Genomic DNA, 16,908 nt, shown 5'->3' with positions numbered 1-16,908 from the left:
CAACATATGAAATTTGGTGAGACATAATTCGGGCCATAACACTTCCTAACTCCCCATCTAATGTTCTCTCCACCCATCTAATGTTCTCTCCACAGCAACACACTACACGCCAACAGCAATGTGTGTGTAATGGGTGGTAGGAGAAAACTAATTTCATTATTAAGTTGTGAAAAATCAGTGTTTTTAGAGAGATTCCAAATAATTATGGCACTCTTGGGTATTCACAGGTTTTTTTTTTCTTTGTTTCAAGTTTTAATCAAAGCTTGTATATAAGATTACTTTATTCCTGCATCTTCCCAATTGTTTCTTCCTTGTATTTGCCCTTTTCCTTTCCTACTTGGCGAGATTTGGCTTTCCGTTCAAGGATCTTTTCACGGTCTTTGTCCAGTTTTAGCCTAGTGATAACCACCTTGCTGGGGTGAATGCCTACGTGGACAGTTGTGCCATTAGCCTTTTCCCGCTGCACCCGTTCAATGTAGATAACATATTTCTTCCTGTAAACCTGGACTACTTTGCCAATTTGCTGACCTTTATAGTGTCCACGTACAACCTGAACTTCATCATCCTTTCGGATGGGCATGGATCACACGTTGTACTTCTGTCTCAGCTCTTTGGAAAGAGGGGAAGACATAATCTTCCTTCGAATGTGGGAAGGTGCATTGAAATGCCTTTCGCGATTCTTGCTTCGGTCGGAAGTCACAAAGGGATTAAACTTCATTTTGGCCGCTCCCGCTTCGGTGATAGCCGCAAAAGGGAAGAGCCAGAGGTATTTAATAAAAGGTAATAAATGAAAAAATAAAATGCTCTTTCTTGCTCTAATTTTAAGGCCACTTCAAGGATGCCTTGAGGGGTCATCTTTTGATATCAACCAGAATTTACAGACTTCAGTATTTCTACTAGGTGCTTTAGCCTGGATGAGAGGCTGAGACAGGAAATTTTGCTATTTTATTTAATATTTTTAAAACTGTCATGAGAAAACAGGATTGGATGACAGATGGCAAGTATGTGACATATGTGACATCATTTTATCTTCTACCAGTGGCAGACATTACTTAACAATCATGGCATTCACTGAACAGAGCTTCAGAATACATTCAGTGCAGTGCCTCAAATAGCATTTTTTTTTTTTTTTAAAGAAAGGGTATGTGACTTTGGGAGGCTGAGGCAGGTGGATCATGAGGTCAAGAAATTGAGACCATCCTGGCCAACATGGTGAAACCCTGTCTCTACTAAAAATACAAAAATTAGCTGGGTGTGGTGGCATGTGCCTCTAGTCCCAGGTAATTGGGAGGCTGAGGCAGGAGAATTGCTTGAACCCAGGAGGCAGAGATTGCAGTGAACCGAGATCGCGCCACTGCACTTCAGCCTCCAGCCTGGCGACAGAGCAAGACTCTGTCTCAAAAAAAAAAAGGTATACGAGGAGATGAAATAATGTTGCCAATAGCTAGCATTAATTGTGTGCCTGCCAAGTCCCATACATTGTTTAAATTCTTTACACATATAAACCCATTTTTTCCTCATGACCACCCTATCAAGTAGGCACCAATAGAACTAACATTTTTCTGGTGGGGACAATGAGGCACAGGCGCCCAGCAAAGAAGTGGAAGAACTTGGATTTGAACTCAGGCCATCTGGCTCCAGAGCTGTGATCATTGTCATTCTGCTATACTGCTCTCTCTCACTCTAGGGGCAGTACTAGAGTTAATGGGGGGATATTGCAAAGAGTCAACTTGGGTCAAAAAAAGAAAATAACTTTTTTTTTACAGTAGGATGGTTCCAATAATTGAATTGATAGTCACTTGTAATATTCATCTCCCTATCACTAGAGACACCAAGCAGAGTTGTAGAGCTATCTGTTAGGGTTGTGGTGCAATTAGTTTCTGAACTGGATAAAGAATGGAGTGAGTTGGGTTATAGCACTTCAACTTCCATTTGGCTCTAAAAGTCAAGGATTCCTTGACTTAAGCAAGGATTCCTTAACTTAAGCAGTGCGAGCAAAACTAGAAGGAACCACAAGTGACATCCTTCCTGATTCTTTTTTACCATATCCCTTACCCCCCAGCATTGTCGAGCAGAAAGAATGCCCAAAATTTGAATAAATCACACTGCATTTCAAAAATAGACACTCACTAGATGCCATATAAAACTCACACAGCCCCAGAATACAAACAGTAGTTGTGAAAAACTAAACTGAATTCTATCAAACCATTGTTCCTTCATTAGTCTGAGCAGTCTTACTCCTCTTCTTATCACACTTTTCTGGGAAAGGGGACAAGTTACAGCAACAATAAAAGTTAGGTGAGTTTGTTAGTTGTCAATGAAGTTGACAATGTCTTCAAATATTAACTCTCTCTTTATCTTGCCTCAAGAATGTCATGCTTTGCAAGGCAAGCATCCTTCTCTGGAATGTGACCTTGGCCCTTCCAAGGAGCAGCAAAGAAAAATGCCATCCCTATGAGGTTACCATTTACTGATGGGAAAGAAAATGAATGGCGGTTGCCAAATCATTGCAGATGAAACTCACATATGTCAAATACTGAGGAATCTTCTAATACATTATGTGTCATTCCTTCCAAGATTTTTATCCAAACAGCTCTTCTACACTTCTGAAAGTCTGTAGTGTTACACTGTGAGCCAAGTGTGTATGGCCTGTGTCACTTGTACACAGCTCCTGTGACCTCCTGTTTCAAGACAGAGAGATTGACCCTTTCCTTGGACCAGCTCCAACCCAGACTGTAGCCTTACTTCCTAAATTTTTTTTTTTTAGACGGAGTCTCACTCTGTCGCCCAGGCTGGAGTGCAATGGCGTGATCTCGGCTCACGGCAACCTCCACCTCCCAGGTTCAAGCGATTCTCCTGCCTCAGCCTCCTGAGTAGCTGGGATTACAGGCATGCACCACCATGCCCGGTTAATTTTTTTTTTTTGTACTTTTAGTAGAGACGGGGTTTCACCATGTTGGTCAGGCTGGTCTCGAACTCCTGACCTCGTGATCCACCTCCCTCAGCCTCCCAAAGTACTGGGATTACAGGCTTGAGCCAGCATGCCTGGCCCTTACTTCCTAAAACTTAAAGAACAAAACTCACAGAGGAGTCCCTTCTGATTGACTGGTATACTTCAGAGGACCCACCCCTAGGATCAGCTTGAGTCCAAACTCCACTACTGAACCAACACGTGGCACCTTGGGCGAGTCACTTAAGGCCTCCACTTTCTGTCACTTATTTTCTGATACCTGGAATAGAGATAGTGACCTTTGGTCTTGACTAAATCACAAACAAAAAAAGTGAAGATAAAAGAAAACTCAGTAATATATAAAGAATGGTTAGAAACACAGGCGTAACAGAGACACAAGGGCAGTAGAGCACCCTTTCAGTGATTCACTTACAGAGGTAGTTCTGGAGAGTCCACAGGGGGTGTAGTTATAACCAGCAGGTGCTAGTGTTTATACAGGACGGATCAAAATCTGTCCTCAGGATTTAAATATACTAGACTATTGAAACTGGATACCTAATTCCAGGTTTGAGTAATTATGAAAAAGTAGATGTATAGTTGCAGTGGGGGAAAAAGATTTATGTTTCCATTTAATAGTTTTCCAAATGTATGTTCTGAGAAAGACTTAACAAATGGGTTTATAAGGATCAAGCAATCTGCTACTATACCAATGTAAACCTAAACAACTAAATAGAAAAAAAATGTTGTTTTGAAAGTTGGGTTTTAGATTTTAAGGAGATTTGGAGGGAATAATAGGAAAGATTGTTAGATAAACTTGTTTCCTGCTTAAGAAAAAATAGTCATAAGTTAATACATGATGATAGAAATAAAGGAAGAAGAATGACAGCTAACATTTCTGAGTACTTACATTCTATGTATTTACATCCTGGCTACTTACATTCTTTCCCTATTCTAAGCACTTTTCACGTATTAACTCATGTAGTCCTCATAGCAACCTTCTAATCTAAGTATTATAACATTATTATCCTCATTTTACAGATAAGTAAACTGAGGTAGTAATCATCCTCTTCTCACTCTTCTCAGCAATCAAACTTCATACTTAAGACCAGCCTGTGAGGTGTGCGTTACACATCCTCTATGTGGTTGGTTAATGAAACTGAGATTCAGCCATGTTCAGGTCATACAGTTGGCAACATCAGAATGTGACCCTGATCTCCTAACTTGAAGAACTTTCTCTCCTGAATTGGGATGCCATCCAGTTAAGCCATAATAATGTGCTAGAAGTCCTTGTCTAAAGACTTTCTGAAATTAGATGTCCTCTAATGCATCGTTTAGTGTCTTGGTCCCACACTTGTCTTAGCAGGTCAGCTACATCTGGAAGTGTGTTCAGTCCTGGGTCCTGCTCCAAGCAGGATTTCAGGGCAAGGGCATGGCGCTGGGCGAAAGGTCACTTCCCTTTTGAGATTCTCTGACACTCTCCCCTTTCTTTTTAAGTATCCGGGCACCACTGGGCCTTGAATTGTCCAGGCTACTATCCAGTTATTTCTTAAGGATAACTTTGGCCATCCAAAATAAATCCCAAAAAAGTGACCAGTTAAAATAGTATATTGACAAATTACTACCATGGGTAATATGCATTTTTCTTTTCTTTTTTTTTTCTCACATATTTTGCTAACTGAGAAAAGGTTGGCACCCCTTGTCTGGTTCTCTGGTCCAATCTATTTGTGTTTCCAAGTTTTGTACTATTAGACTAATAAAAAAATAATGCTCAGAGACTTGTCAGACTTCTTCCTGTATTGAAGCTGACCACTGCACACCCCTGAGACAGTCCCTATGACCGGGTGTTCACCTTGAGGTCATACAGTGCATGGGAACAGTTACATAAAAGCCAAAAGAGGGGCTCAGCATGAGGTCAGGAAGCAGCCACAGGCAGCAATGATCAGCTCTTGCAGTTGTATTCCTGCAGCTCACATGCTCTGCATTTGGGCTGACTTACTCAAAGTTCACCCAAGTAAGCCATTGGATTGATCATGAAATCAGGATTAATTCCCCTGCATGCGGCCTCTGGCCTCTTTCCATCAACATTTTTAGAAGGGTAAAATTTTATGTGTTTTTTTAAACTAATTTTTTCTAGTCTTTTCCCTTCATTCATCTGTACTATTGCTTGATTGTAACCATAGTGCATATACAATGGTTTAATCCTGCTTTTTATTTACTTAGTGGCTTATCATGGGCTTTTTTGTTATAGTTGTTTTCTACGTAGCCTTCATAGTGACTGTTATTATTTGGCTGATCAGGCAGCCATTTCTACTCCCCTGCTCCCTTGCTTGTCTTCCATTATAGATTAAAACAAAAACCCCAGTGTTTCTAAACACCCTGGTGCCAGGAGTACTCATGTACTAAAAGGCCAAGGAAACATGAAGAGACGTCTACTGAGAGACTTTAGAGAAGGATTTTATTTTCCAGATAAAAGGGACAGACATAAAAGAAGGAGAGGTGCTGAAATCACTCTTCTTTTCTTTTCTTTTCTTTGTGCCTTGAATTGGGTCATCATGCCTGGAGTTTCAGCAGCCATATTGCAGTCATGAGGAGATAGGTGTGCAGACCAAACGCCAAGATGCTAAGAATGGCAGATGTAAATGTTAGAAAGTGTTTAGACCAACCCCAGCACCTCTCACTTCTGGACTTTTTGTTTCGCAAATAAGAAATGTCCTTAGGGTATAAGCCTCAGTTAGTCAAGTATTCTGTTTCTTACAACAAAAAGCTTTCCTAACTGTTGTGGTCTTTGCAATCATCATTTTAACTTTGTTCAAATATGCCTAGATCCTGCAAACCTTGGCAATAGCAGGCAGTTTGTGGAAGTATTTCATGGAACCTTCAGGTAGCTTTGGGGAGTGACCAGGGTGTAAGAAAGTTTGCTTGATGGCACAGGTTGCGTCTAGTCTAACTTTGTCCCCTTGCCTTTATTTCCTGGAAGCTGCCTCGTGGCTCAAGGCAGAGGCCTGGTCTATTATTTACATTTTTCATGCCCCAAGAGTGTCTCTGAGAGATTCCCTAGACATACTCACATGAGGCTGACAAAGCATTAGGCTGAATTGTTAAAATTAAGCCAGGAGCTGGAAACCAGGCTGATTCTCTGTAAAATTTAGAGGGTCTTGGGTAACTTGTCTTCTTTCCTTCCAACTTCTTTCCTCCAGTTACCCCTTCTCCTAACTGCCTGTGTCTCAGCGCATCTACTCTTTTAAGGCCTCCTCAAGTTCTGAACCTTTCCCTGCCCCCCTTGCTCATTCTGCATCCCTTTTGCTCTCTTAACCAGCAGTCACCAAGGAAAAAACAGCCTTTCCCAGGATGGCTTCTTGGGCCTCTTGGGCCCACGTGCTGAACGAGTATAAATCCCAAGGTCCAATAAGTTAGAGAAGTGTTGCCTGCTGAATGCGTCTTCTAGGAAATTCACTTTGTTTATCAGGATAGAGAAATTGTTTGAATCTCAATCAAGCCACTATTTCCCAAACATACATGACTTCCAATCCTTTATTCCATGTTAATATTCTGTATATGCACGTTCTACCCATCATTTGGGGGGAATATTGTGCTGAAGACACTCTGAAGTGACTGATCGTAGTCACAACTCCAAATTCTCTAATTTTGCACACATTTCCCCAATCCTGTAGGCTAACCCCAAATTCTTTAGTCTGGCTTTTTAAGGTCCTCCACAATATCTACAATCTAGTTTGGAAGCCTCATTTCCCATTATTCTTCTATATGAACTTTCTGCTTCAACAAAACTCTCCTATTCCTTGTTCCCTAAATAGTCTCTGTCCGTTTCTGCCTCCCTATTTGCATACATATTCTTTGGGGGGAGGGGCTTCTGAAATTTCATAAATACGAGGAGAAGTGTCAGAAGTTCTTAATTAGTAATTTAATATTGTATCTTTTGGGATGCTTTGTTGTAAGCCACAGAAATAGGCTCTACTTAATTTAGGAAGAAGAATTTATTGAAAGGACACTGGGAAACTCAAAGAATTCCTAGAGTATCCAGAGAAAAAGGCTTGAAGACTGTGCAGCCAGGAACAACACTGTAAATTCCACTGCAGGATTCATTCATTGAGGACACCATAGCAGCCATACTGCACCTGGACACTGCAGCTCACACCATCTGCACCATCAGCAAGTGTTCTTGGATGCCGATGCTAGAACCACTGGCCCTGCTGCCTCTGGGAACTGGACGTAGCTGCCATTGTGTCTTAAATCTGCCAGAATAGATTTGGCATGTTCCTTTCTTTTTGTCACTAGCAGATTCAAAGACCATCTGATTGGTGGAATCTTGATCATGTGTCCATATCTAGTGGCAAGGGAGACTGGGAAGTCCAGTGTCTGGAATTTCAGCGTCTACAGGAGGGAGCTGGGCTCTGTCTCATAAGAGGATTTCCTAAAGAGAGGACGAAGTTTCAGGTGATGAGTGGTCAAAAAGAATGACAATTGTCTATATTGTTATGTCATGGATTATTGAGAAACACAAGAGAAAGAAAGACTTTTAAAATACCCCCAAAGGAGTTTACAGTTTAGCTAAGTAGACAAGATAAACAGATGAGATTATTTAAAAATAAGATAACATATAATAATGTAATAAATAAGACTGCTTAATTAAAAGATACTAACATTATGCTGAACATAATCAACAGAGTTAGAGAAAGTATATTTATGTTACAGCTCCAAGCCATTGCTTTCCCAACAGATGTTTTTCTAGGGTAAAATGTATGTAAACAAGCCCTGTTTGCATCTAGAATATTTCCACACATCCACCCAGCTTCATTTTCCAAGCTTATTTGCACGAAGGCAAGCTCCTTGCTTGCCCAAAAGATGCACGGTGCTCAGGACTGAGCCATGTGTAATTAAAAAAAAAAAAAATATATATATATATATATACACACATATATATATATATGACAGATATTAAGTCTGAAGAATCAGAAACAATGGCATGAACATGGTAATGGGTATAGGTTTTGACCTGGAGTCAGAGGGAAAGAGAATGAGCCTGGAGTTCTGGGAAATCCATCATCACTCTTCTGCATTGTGTGGTCACTTCTGTCCCTAGGGAAGGGCAGTGCTAAGCTGCGCCAGGGTAAAGGCCTATGCAGAGCCAAGAGTTGAGTGCTTTTCCTATGCTGTGTCAAGGTCACTGCTGCACAGGGCATTTGGGAGCTCCGCTCCTGCAGTCAGCCAATGGCCACTCAGGATTAACAGTGAATGCTGTGTGGACAGAGCTGGAAAAAAATGGGTCACTTGGCTGGTTATGGGATATAGAAGGCCAGCAGCCAGGGCCTCCACCCATAACAGCCATCCAGTCCCAGGGCCCTGCTGCTCCTCCACCTTTCTCTTTCACGCCATGCAGCTCTCTGCATCACATTCTCCACCTTTCTAGGTGTCAATGTGGCCTCCAGAAAGAGGGTGAAAGTGAAAACAAAACTAGGGGGAAGAAATTAGGTGACAGCTTCACTCCTCCAAGAAGGAAAGGGATTGTGCAATATGGTAGAAAGAAAACTGATTCAATAGCTTTCTCTAGCTATTATCTGGGCGATCTTTGGCAAGTGATTCTCCCTTCAAATCATCATCAGTAAAATGGGATGATATGAGACAACTCGTGTGAAATTATAGCATACTAAAAAGAACAACTACCTACAACTAGGTTAGTTCAAAAACTATCTTCAGTCCTAAGTGATACTTAGGAATGATTGCAGCTCAAGCTGCTGGTGAGGGACAGCCGATAATCTTCTGCTGTGGCTCTTGGCTTTGTTTGCATCCAAGAAGCTTCTTAAAGAAAAACTCTTCTATGTTAAGATTGGTTGGTGTAATCAGAGCACAGGCATCAAGAGGAGCTCTCATCCAGCCTGGTCATCCACCGCACCTGCTTGGATTCTCTTTTCCATATCACGTGTGCATGCATGCACACACACACAGACACACACACGCTCACACTCCCATCCACACACCCCTGAGGAATGCATAAAGTGTAATAATGAAGTAATGACTAATGCCTAACAAGGGCAGTATGTAAAATGTTGTGCCAGTAGTGGACCTAGACTCCCAGGTTTGGAAATCCTGACTCTGCAGTTTGCTTGCTGTATGACCTTTGACACATTCCTCAACCTCTCAGTCCCTCACTTTCCACATCTACAAAATAGGATAATAATAGTACCTACCACATAGGATGTTGTGAGGACTACCTGGGTTGATATACATAAAGCACTTAAGGTAGGACCCAGCATGCAGTCATTACTCAATAACATTAGCTGTTATAATTTTTAATATTATTTTCATACATCTACCTGAGTGCAGTTGTATTCAAAGCATGGGTAAGAAGAGGAAAAATGGATTGTACACATGTTTTGTGTGCTGTGTCTTCTATATACATGACTTTATTGAATCCTTACCTTAACCTGAAGCTCAGGGCTATTATTATTCTGAGGCTGATGTCCAGACAAGTAACACGTCCAAGGGCTGGAAAACGGGGAGCTGACATTCAAACCCGGGTGCTCCTGGCCCTGTGCTCCCAGAATGCCATGCTTTCCCTTCTCTGGGACACTGCCACCATCACCTGAAATCATCAAAATTCTTCTTTGGGAATTTCCTTCAGAACTTGATGACTGTGTTTAGAATTTCCTCAGCACTGGCGAATCTTCTTTTGAAAAATACATTGTTAGCATTTTTAAAAAGTCATTTATTGTCAAGATGAATAACTCAATAGGGTAATGCTGTTTGGGGCTAAAATTAAGGTATGATTAATGTTTTTAAGTGGCTGGTTAACCAGTTCTGTAAACAATTCCAAGAGTAAAAGTTCTGAAATATTTTTGAAAAACTCAATATCCCAGGAAAACTGCACTTCCCAGCCCTCTTTTGGCTATGTTGGCTCTGACATGCTTCTGTAGATGGGTTTTTAACAGCTTGGTTGTTCCTTGAATATGTAAAAGGACATAGATTAAGACTGTTTGCTATGGTTTGGATACTTGACCTCTCCACACCACATATGGAAATTTGATCCCCAATGTGAGAGGCGGGGCAAAAGGAGGGCATTTGGGTCAGGAAGACAGATCACTCAGGAGATTAATGCCCTCCCTTGGAGGTAAGTGAGTTCTCGCTCTATTAGATCCTAGCTAGAACTGGTTGTTAGAAAAATCCTGGCACCTTCCCCTGTCTCTGGCTTCCTGTCTCACCCCGTGATCTCTGTACACACTGGCTCCCCTTCCCCTTCCCCCATGAGTGGAAGCAGCCTGAGGCCTTCACCAAAAGCGGGTGCTGGTGCCATACTTTTTGTGCACCCTGCAGAACCATGAGCCAATTAGCCTCTTTTCTTTATAAATTCCCCAGCCTCCGGTATTCCTTTACAGCAACACAAGTGAACGGAGACACTATCTGAGCATAATTATGAGTTGTGTTTGGGGCCTGTGGTAGGATGTGAGAGTTGGCATTCCCTGCTCTTTGCCTGTCTTTCTACAGTGATGTTCTCCTCCATGGTCCCTGGAATATTCTTCTGTCTCCAGGCCCCACAAAACCCAGAACCATTTTGGAGGACAGCATGACAGAGGAAGAGGAATGGCATCGAGAGAGGCACTGTACATGCATTATTTTATTTATCGTCAGAGCAGCCCGTTTCACTGGGGGAAACTAGGCCCAGAGTGGGTCCAGAACCTACTCCAGGTCACACAGCTGGACAGAGCAGAGGCAGGGGTGGCACTTGCCTCTAGATTCCACTTTGCCTGTGGCCAGAGCAGCGTTCTGGCCACCCCAGGCCGGAGCACCTCCCTGCTGAGCCCTTTTAAGTAGCCTAGATTCGGAGGCAGAGCAGTGTAGGCTGGGGTGTAATTAAGTCATTAAGCTGACTGCTCTGGCAGGTTGAGGCTTTCTGGCCCACTTGTTCCCGGCTTCAGTAGCACCGATGGTTCCCGGAGATCATCCTCTTTGTGCAAGTGTTTGACTCAGTGGTCTGTACTGGAATTAGATGGATCCCTTTGCACCACCTCCGGCCTCTAGGGCTTGTGCTTTGGAGGCCCAGCCTTCACATGCTTCTCCTCCAGAGTAGGCTGCCAGAGAGAAGCTGCTAGCTGTGTTGGTGCCCTTGACACGCTGTCCACATTAACTTCAAGCACTGCCAAATTGGCAGGTTAAACAGGGAACCATCACCTTTTCAAATTCTGTGTTTATCTTATATTTTATCTACCCCAGAACTCATCTCCAAAAAATGGGGAAAGAGAGATGAAGGGGATGATAGAAAAACAAGGTAGCTGAACTTGTACTTTAATTGAAAAAAAAAACATAATTACTCTAAGCAAAAAATAGTTGTAGACGAAAGCACATGTTCAAAGAAACAAAGTGATCAAAACCATATTAACTTTATGTTTTTTCTCTTCCCACCTAACCTCCAGATTCCTGACTTGTTTCATCCTACTGGTTCTTTTCAAATTATACCTGTGATAATTCAGCTGTTAAAAGAGGAGTTTTGAAGTCCTGTTAATACGTGACTCGAGGAAAATCCAAGGTAGGGAGAAAAATTAAACTCCTCCACCACTCTGGGGAACTTGGCTTTCTAGGGAGACATTGTTTTAAAACCAAGAACAAGCCAGAGATGACCAAGATTAGGTTTTATTCTTTGCTTCTCAAGTCCTGATCCTAATCCATTAGAGCTAATTTTGCCTGATTCCTTTTCTGTATGCTCTGGGCTTGGGTGGGTTTCTCTTAGATGGAGGAAGAGTCAGGAAATGGTTTATGGGGAGGGAGAAAGGGACAGATTTCATTAAACTGCCAAAAATAGGTTTATGCCAGTAATAGCACGTATGATGCAAACTTGCTTCTACATGCAGAATAATCATCTGTATGGGAAGTTGCTTATGAAGATGATGACATTTAAGAGTTTGGCATCCCAGCAGTTTTACCTTTGATTTTGGAAAACTGCCCAAAGTAACTAAGTCATTTACAATCTGCCTTGCTTGCCATTTGAATTATTTTGAGGGTTGAGGGGGCACTTTCTTCTTCATTGTGCATTACCGGAGGCCTACTTTCTGATCTAAAAGAAGCAAAATAGGTGAGTCTCACACTCTGTGATTAAACAACACAAGCTTTGCTATACAGTGACCTTATTTATACTCCAAATGACAGCCTACAGCAGATCGCATTTGACAAATTTTAATCCACTTAAACTGAAGTCTGAAACAGATACTCGATAGGCTCTTCATTGCGCCAGAAGTGACAATGCTGTGCTCCTCATGAGGCTCCAGTGGAAGCTGAATCCTCACAGAGGGGCAGCCGTCTGGGACTCTGGGTGGAGGCCAGCCCACAGCTCTACACCTCCTGTCTCACCTCCACTCAGCTCTGAGGGTGGGCTGAGGGCAGAAGGAAGTGGAGCTGGAGTTGTAGAGACAGCGGTTTAGTGGAGGGCTCTCTGTCCTGGCTAGTTGAGGTGCGTGATGGGTAGTGGCAGAGAGAGGTGGTAGGGAGTGGGGTGAGGGAAGTCCAGGGAGCCCCGACAGGTGGAGATGGGGAAGTTGGGAAGATTGGAAAGAGAGCGTGTAAAGGCAATGAAACATTTCCCCTGCTCCTGAAGAAAAAACATGGACGAGGAAGACATGGATGTTGAGGCTTTAAAGCTGACTTTAAGTAAGGGAGATTGTTCCAGATTATCTGGGGGCCTGGTTCACTCCACTGAATGGCCTTCAGAGCAGAACTGAGGCTTCCTGATGAAGAAATTCTGACTGTGCAGAGCAACTTTGGCCCGTGTCCAAGAGTTGAAGTCTGTCTTTTCTGACAGCCTGCCCTATCGATTTCAGACTTGCCTATCCAGTCCCCATAATCAGGTAAACCAATTCTGTGCAATAAATCTGTTAATATCTGTCTCCTTCTGATGCGGTTTTACTGGTTAAAACTTGACTGATGCAGATTTGCAGCCTGGAGTCCCCTTCCAAACGTGAGAATTTGTGGCTTCAGCTGCTGGAAGCCTGGCTGTGGCAGAGGCCCTCAGCTGCCAGCTGTCCTTAGGGAGTGCTTTGACTGAGCAGAGTCCCCTTGCCCCAGGTCACACTCCCTTCCCAGGGCAGCAAAGCTCCAATGACTGTCTGATGTGGGGCTAGAAAGGCTGGGCCCCTGGCCCCAACTCTGGGTAAACCCAAGGGCTGCCTCAGCTTCAGAGCTCCCCATGAACTTGGCTGAGGCCTTCATTGTGGCTGCATCATAGCCCCACTGCTCCCTTCACCCCACCCTCCTTTCTTCCCTTCTTACCCAGGCGTTGATTCCCAGAGCACTGCCTGATAAACCTCCTGCCCAAGAATCCTCATCTGCTCCCCGGGAAACCCCATCTGTACCAGGAACCTTGCTCCACTGAGTTTCCATCTATTTCCTGTACCTTTGACTTTCCCTTCTTATTCATCTCTTTGCCCTCGCCACATGTAAATGCTCTAGGCTCTCCCATATTAAAAAGAAACACAACCAGGAAACATAATAACCATTCCTAAATTGTGTCATCCTCAAGTTGTGGCTGGTTTTGTTTGATTGTTTATTTTTTCCATATCCCAACTTCTTGAGGAGCTAACAGGACACTGTCTCATCTTCGCCTTCCACTTACTCCTCGATACAGCATGGCTTTTCTCAGCTGCCATCACTCCCTGAAATTGTTCTCAAGAAGGTCACCAGCAACCTCCTCTTTATTAAAATCCCATGACACTCTTCAGCCTTTCCCATATGTGACTTGGTGACTGGCAATGTGATTTTCTTTTGCCTTGATGAAGTTGTTGTCTGGCTCCAATAGCCTCCATCACCCCCTCTGCACTGGATTCCCGTATATCTCCCTGGTTGCTTCCCTTCAGTGTTCTTCATGGACTCCCTTTGTCAGCTGTTCAGTAGCTCCCTTTGTCAGCCTCTTCCTACTCTACACTCTCTCCTTGGGCGATTTGGCCACATCTGTAATTTCAAAGGTCACCTGTGTGCTTAAAGCCTACCAGATCCTTATTTCTAACCTCAGCCTCTGTCCTGGACTCTGAATGCTGCATATCCAACTACGGAACGTTTCTCCCTAAATGTTTTATCTTGTCTAATACTGAATTCACCCTCACACATGCTCCTCCCTTCTGAGCTAATAATACAATACATTCTTCCCACCAACAGAGCCTGCAGTGATCTTCAATTCCGCACCCCCACCCCACCTCCTCCGCCGCTCTCTCTCCCTCTCTCTCTCTCTCTCTCCCTCTCTCTGTCTCTCTCTTTTTCTCAACTCAGCCACTGGTCACTAGGGATTGTGGTATCATCCTCTTAAATAGTGTATTCTCTCAAAGTAGCCCTACTTCTCCCACCTTAATATTTCATCTCAGATCTTCACTGTCTCACATATTTTATAGCATAATAAACAGCGTTTAAAGCTGAGTGATCTGTGCTCCACACTGTGGAGGGCTTGGCTCTGTCCTTTCTCTGGTTACACCGCTAACCACAAGTCAAGAAGTCCATAGGACCTACAGGACATTGCCACCGTGGGCCCACACACCCCAATTCCAGGCCATGTTTCCATACCTAGAACTGTGGATTCCCTGTCCAAATGGCCTGAGCCTGCTTCCAGGGCTGACGTGGGACTCTCCCACAGATCCATGCCCCCACGTGTATTCTCCATTGCTGGAGTGCAGGCCTGTAGGCTTGAAAGTGGCAACAGGTGGCTGTTTGCAGCGGGGAGGGACAGAGGCTGGACGGAGGAGTCAGATAGTTCATATGCACATGTGTGCAGAATTTCTTGTGGTTCTAGATGGAGCTGGGGTGTCAGGCAGAGGGAGAACAGGGGTAAGCTGTGACTAATTTCAGTCTTTCTCCCAGCCCCGTGAATGCTGGGGAAGAGGGTTCTGGTTATGAAGCATCTTTTATACACCAAGTACAAAGCTAAATAATGGGAATTAAAGATGAACCAGACATACTCATTGCCCTCCAGAAGCTCAGGAACAGACAAGAAGGGGAGCCATTATAAAATGAGATGAAATCCATTTTCATAAAGGCATGTTTGAAGAGCTGTGTGGGGTGGCAGGGTCAATCCCTGCCAGATAATAGGGAAAGACTTCTTGCATGGGAGAACATTTGACCTGAAATTTGAAGCTTGAGAGTAAGTTTGCCAAACCTGAGAAAGCCACTGTCAGCAAAGAAAACAGCAAACATTCAAAGAACCATGGGCGGCTTAGTGGGCTGGAAGCTCTGGGAGAGGTGGCTGGAAAGGCATCAGGACTGTCATGAAGGGGCTTGTGGGGTTTGCTTAGGAGCTTCTACTTCATCCCAAAGGCCATGGGGAAGCTTTATGCATTTAAAGTTGGGGACTCAGTTGGTATTAGCCACACGTTTGAAAGATTTCTCTGGACTAGCCTCTTAAGGGGTTTCTTCTTCTCCAGCATCCACACCCCTCACTGAGAGTCCAGCCATCACCCTGCTGCCAATCTCAACCTTCTGAAACCCACATTGGATCTGTCACTCTTCTGCTTCTTCCCATTGCCTCCAGGTGAGAGCCGCATTTCCACTCCCTTTCTGTCCAGCCCCTCTCCTGCCTGCTCAGTCTCTGCCATGTGCTTCTTCTGTTGCAGACATACCCCATCGCTGGCCCCACCCCAAATACACCACACTTTCAGATTACTCTGCACCAATGCTCTTCTCCAAATTGCCAGCCTGAATAAGTCCTTATCTTTCAGGCAGTATAGTGGAGAGAAAAGAGCACAGATTTTACATACAGATTGATCAGGGGTGTAGTCCTGGTTCTGCCACTTCCTGGCTCTGTAATGTTCAGCAGGCCACTGAAACTCTGAGCTTTGGCTGCCAAACCTCTCTAAGGGACATAACACCCACTTTTCGAGGCTACTGTGAGGATTAAATGCAATAACAGAGGTAAGTGTGTGGCGTGAGCACAGCAGACTGCACCTGGAGTGAGTCTGCTGGACCCACAAGCCTGCTGGACTTCAGCTTTCCCCACAACAGACCCCTGCTGCGCTTCCCAGTATGTACATCTGGAATCTGTCTTAGTTCCTTGCTCTAACCCAGCCTGGTTCCTGCCACATTCTTCACACCAAGGGAGGCCCTGCTCCCCAAGCCCCAGCCATTGCCTGGTGTCCTGCTGCAAACCCAGGGGATCCCTGAAGGCCACGATGCTGCCATTTGCCCGCACTCCAGCCCCTCTCCACCACCATGTCAGCCCCTGCTGGAGACGGATGCTGACACCCATGGATCCGAGCTCATTGCATTGTTTGGATGTAATTTTGATTTCATTGCTATTCACCTACAAAGTTGCCTAGCTCCTAAGCCCAAGTTCTGCCTTTTTCCACCTTATTCGCATCTTCCCATCAGCTAGCAAAGGATGGCTTTGAAATCTGTGCCTTATACACTGTACAATAAGTCCCATGGCTTATGACCATAACTAAGGTGATTATGTAATTTATTATCTAAATCATTACTTTTTGAGACTGAAAGGGCACAATCAGAGTTAACTAAATGTGTGGTCATTCAACCCATAACCCAGATAGCATTGGTCACTGGGGAGATGCAACAGTGAGCCCAAGAAAGAAATTTTTGTCTTCATCTATCTCCTCTATGGGCTGTGGCTATGTTGCCTTCAGCTGTAGAGACGTCACTTGTAATTTTAGTTTGTTCTCATCAGCCCGCTCTGTTGTTATGGTTCACCTAGGGAAGCATCCAGCCACTAAGAAAGAGAAGGGAGAACAGCGCTTCACTGCCTGCCATGCCTGAGGCGCAGAGCGGCTGTTGGCTGCTCTGCCAGGAGCTCTGCAGGGACATGGCAGCCGTGCTCCGTGTGGGTGGGAAAGGTGGCGGCATTTTGCGGTGCTCGTCATTCTTATTTGACAACTGTTTGGGGTTTTAGAAACTATTGGCATTGGTTTATAACACCCCACCCACCCTGTCTCGGTAACTACCATTTGCCCTCCCTACAAGAGGTCATG

General features: G+C 44.1%; 1 long non-coding RNA gene and 1 pseudogene across 1 annotated transcript; both read right to left on the bottom strand.

Moving 5' to 3' along the window:
* Nucleotides 1-228: 228 nt before the first annotated feature.
* On the bottom strand, nt 229-756 carry LOC461864 (large ribosomal subunit protein uL24-like; annotated as a pseudogene).
* Nucleotides 757-5,417: 4,661 nt separating this feature from the next.
* Nucleotides 5,418-9,555, bottom strand: LOC107974669 (uncharacterized). The gene is made up of 3 exons (XR_001717587.4): nt 9,385-9,555; nt 7,084-7,379; nt 5,418-5,570 (listed from the first exon to the last, which is right to left on the bottom strand). It is a non-coding gene; the product is annotated as an uncharacterized LOC107974669 (long non-coding RNA).
* Between the last annotated feature and the right edge of the window lie 7,353 nt (nt 9,556-16,908).

This window comes from Pan troglodytes, chromosome 4 (genome assembly GCF_028858775.2).
Source record: "Pan troglodytes isolate AG18354 chromosome 4, NHGRI_mPanTro3-v2.0_pri, whole genome shotgun sequence".
Taxonomy (NCBI): domain Eukaryota; kingdom Metazoa; phylum Chordata; class Mammalia; order Primates; family Hominidae; genus Pan; species Pan troglodytes.
This window is presented reverse-complemented; position numbering and strand designations above follow the sequence as displayed.